A 4,352-nucleotide genomic window follows, 5' to 3' on the forward strand; every position below is an offset into this window, starting at 1 on the left:
TCTAGAATTGTTCTTCTTCTCTTCAATCTGCTGATGGATTTTCAGGTGTTTGCAATCTTTAGATAAGCTATCTAGCTGATCTCCGGCTAGCTGAAGTAGTCTCAGCCTGCTACTTCTCCGCCATCTTGACTCCTCCCATACTGTTTAGTTTTATCTGCAATACTGAACCATGTATAAAAGCTAACATTAAGGAAATTATGTTTCTCCACTGTGCTGAACATATACTGAAATTGAGTAGCAAACGATGAAAATATGCAAGCAGAATATGTTGAAGTATGTTAATGGCTCTTCAACTACTCCCAATAACAGGAATATAGATAGAAACACACTGTTTTTCCTTTCCTGGCCTACCCTCTCTGTTTCAGGGTCTCCAAACTTCTTGTTTCTGTTCCCTCTAAAGGGATTTTGAAAAACGTTTTATTAATTGCACATTTATAATGCAATATATTTTTTAATCTAAGTTTAAGCAGTTGCAAAAGACATAATTTCTGGCATAATACCTACATTGTCATTTCAAAATAAAGCAGTTGTCTTTTAAAATAGCTATTATCCAAATACCATAATGGTCTGATACGACAACATTGGTGTGAAAAATAATGCACCAACAAAGATCTTATTCCATAGTCAGTAATTTTGTATTATTCTTCTACTTGAAATCATATTAACATTGTACTTTCTCCACATAATCTTAACATAACATGAGATATTTTTTATTTAAGAGTCTTGTATTGATCACAGTAACTTGTGTTTCTGAAACAAAACACTTACCTGAATAGACATTATTTTTATGAATTTCGTCACCATAAAGCTCTAAATGCTAAATTTTCTTCTGTTTCGTTACCAATTAAACACAGTAATAGTAAATAAGCAGTCAGAGAAATGCATATATTTTATACATTTCAAGACAAAAATCAATCAACCTAAAGCATAAAACATTATCAGAAGTGTATTCCTAAAGGAGGTGAAAGAATTATGTTCTTTGCTTCTTCAATCGGTTTATGTATCTGTAGGTGGATATCAGTTATTGCTAGTATGAGTGAAAATACGATATCAATTCTATTTCTTTTTTCTCATTTTATACATGTAAGTGCTGAGTAAACTTCTTCATGAACATAAATAGATGATAATCAAGTTATGTTATAGCAATTTCGCTCAAGTGTTTGTACTCCTTCTGAGTTACTGGAAAACTAGATTAAACCGTCTTCAGTTTTGTTGAAAGCAAAGAGTTGGAAATCACCTGAACTGCAAAATAATCTGATACTTAGTTATTAATGGTATTGATTTTCTTAAAATTGACAGCAATATTGTAAATTGTTCCATTTTCAAAACTATAGGTATTTACGCCAGTGGACAACCCTAATAGGATGAGTTACAGGGAAGCCTTCTTTTGTAAAGCAAGAGAAGGTTAAAAGAGGGAGAGTGAAAATGAAAAGTAAGTGAGAACAAGGATGATACCTTGACCCTGATAGTCATTCTCATTCATACAAACCGGTTTTAGGATAGAATACACATGGGAGTTGAGAATATGCAACTGCTTGGTTTAAAATTATCTATAACCCTATAGCCTTTTGAAAATACTTAGGTACCTCCTGGATACCACTTTTCTTTTCTTTTTTCCTTTTAAAGATTTTATTTATTTATCTGACAGAAATGGGGAGAGAGAGCACAAGCAGGAGAGGGGCAGATGGGGAGGGAGAAGCAGGCTCCCCCTGAGCAGGGAGTCTGATGTGGGCTCAATCCCAGAACCCTGGGAACGTGACCTGAGCGGAGGCAGATGCTTCACTGACTGAGCCATCCAGGTACCCCTGGATACTACTTTTCTAATTATCTTTTTTCATTACCATCTTATATTTAGATATGTTTTCACTTTTTTTGGATAGCAATGGACATGATAGGAGGGGAATAAAGTCAGGTGGAGGCACTTAACTGCCAAAAGCCAGATGGATGTGATTATCATATGTTATAAGGGCAGGAGTAGCAACCAAGGAGGTCTGACTATTCAGAGATGGTTAATTGAGCATGAGTACCTGGGGAAAAATATATAGGGGTGGCCAACTAGAGTCTTATTCAGTTTCTTCCATTAAAAGAAATAAAATATCAAGATCCATTGCCTAGTTCCAGCCATGGGCTGGTTTTCAGATGTGAAACAGATTGACTGAAATGAGTCAGCATCTCCAGGAGAAAAGGAAAAAAAGAAAGAAAGAAAGAAAGAAAGAAAGAAAGACTCTTCAAACCATACAATAATGCTTACATTAGTTTTCCCCCCATACAACTTAGAGTCATTCACTCAGATCCACTGGGGAAAGAAAAATACCCAAACATTTCAAGGAAGTTCACAATGATACCAAAGAGGCCCTAAGTATCGTTATGCACCCCTCTCCTAGTAGAGCGAAGGCATGTGAGGAATAGGTAATAAAGCAAGTCCTGCCTGGGCTTTGGCTTACAGTGGGTGCACCGGGTCTGGGAATTCACCTCATGGTCCTTACCTTTGTACCTGTATGTATAAATGGCATTGACATACTTGGTAGTTAGCACAACCCCCACACTGAGTGCCTAACCTGTGGAAATAAGGCATAACATGATGGGGAGAACAAAGTGGAACCCTTTTTCATCACTCAATATTCTAAATAAAAAGTGTTTTGCATCCTGGGTAGTGTAGAGCAGAGATTAACATCACCTTTCAAGATATAAAAGATTCAGAGTGGTTGTCTCCACAATATCTCCATTTAATTTTCCTGCAGAAACTTCAGGGATCCTGGATGATACAGCAGACTAGTGAAAACCAAGTAACAGGCTCAAGGACAGCTGTTAAGGGCAGCAGATTATCTCAGCCTTGAGTACATGGCTCGCGCCAGTGACATGGTGCAGGCATTCTTCTCTAGTAGTTTGTATTCACATTGAATGAACAAAAGCATTCGTAGCTTTGTTCCAGATTTATGTTAACTCATTTGCCATCTGTCATGATACAATTCAAATGTTTCAGGCACTCTCCAAATTCTATATGTATTATTATTATTATTATTATCATTATTATCTGTGTATGAATTATCCCTATTATTACCTACATATTGCAGAAGAGGATACTAAGCACATTGGGTTGAGTAATTTCCTTGAAGTTACACAATTAACAAGGAAAAACATGGGTAGGGTGCCTGGGTGGTGCAGTCCATTGAGAAACCCACTCTTGGTTTCTACTCAGGTCATGATTTGAGTCTTGAGATTCAGCCCCCAGTAGAACTCTGCACTCAGGAGAGAGTCTTTCTCCCTCTCCCCCTGATCCTTCCCTTCTACCCATTCACTCTATCTCTCACTGACTCTAATATAAAGAAATGAATCTTAAAAAAAAAATGGGCTTTGCTCATTGAATGCGGGGCTACATCTTTGGATTGCTGTCTTCTTCTCAACCCGAGCCAGGCCTACACATAAGCAACCATGTCTAAGGGACCTGCAGTTGGCATTGATCTTGGAACCACCTACTCCTGCGTGGGTGTCTTCAAGCACGGGAAAGTGGAAATAATTGCCAATGATCAGGGAAACCAGACCACCCCAAGTTATGTCGCCTTCACGGACACCAAACGATTGATTGGTGATGCTGCAAAGAACCAAGTTGCGATGAACCCCACCAACACAGTTTTTGATGCCAAACGCCTGATTGGACAGAGATTTGATGATGCTGTTGTCCAGTCTGATATGAAGCATTGGCCTTTCATTGTGGTGAATGATGCTGGCAGGCCCAAGGTCCAAGTAGAATACAAGGGAGAGATAAAAAGCTTTTATCCAGAGGAGGTGTCTTCTATGGTTTTCATGAAAATTAAAGAAATCGCAGAGGCTTATCTTGGGAGGACTGTTACCAATGCAGTTGTCACAGTACCTGCATACTTCAATGATTCTCAGCGTCAGGCTACCAAAGATGCTGGAACTATTGCTGGTCTCAATGTACTTCGAATCATCAATGAGCCAACTGCTGCTGCTATTGCTTATGGCTTAGACAAAAAAGTTGGAGCTGAAAGGAATGTGCTGATTTTTGACTTAGGAGGTGGCACTTTTGATGTGTCAGCCCTTACTATTGAAGATGGGATCTTTGAGGTTAAGTCCACAGCTGGAGACACCCACTTAGGTGGAGGAGACTTGGACAACTGAATGGTCAACCATTTTATTGCAGAGTTCAAGCGCAAACATAAGAAAGATATCAGTGAAAACAAGAGGGAAGTTCGTCGTCTCCATACTGCTTGTGAGCGTGCTAAGCGTACGCTTTCTTCCAACACCCAGGCCAGTACTGAGATTGATTCTCTGTATGAAGGAATCGACTTCTATACCTCTATCACTCGTGCCCGGTTTGAAGAATTAAATGC

The 4,352-nt window shown here is 38.8% G+C and overlaps 1 pseudogene; it reads left to right on the top strand.

Moving 5' to 3' along the window:
* Window positions 1-3,377: 3,377 nt before the first annotated feature.
* LOC132008912 (heat shock cognate 71 kDa protein-like) lies at window positions 3,378-4,347 on the top strand (annotated as a pseudogene).
* Window positions 4,348-4,352: the final 5 nt, after the last annotated feature.

Source organism: Mustela nigripes, unplaced genomic scaffold (assembly GCF_022355385.1).
Source record: "Mustela nigripes isolate SB6536 unplaced genomic scaffold, MUSNIG.SB6536 HiC_scaffold_2093, whole genome shotgun sequence".
NCBI classification, from domain to species: Eukaryota; Metazoa; Chordata; class Mammalia; order Carnivora; family Mustelidae; genus Mustela; species Mustela nigripes.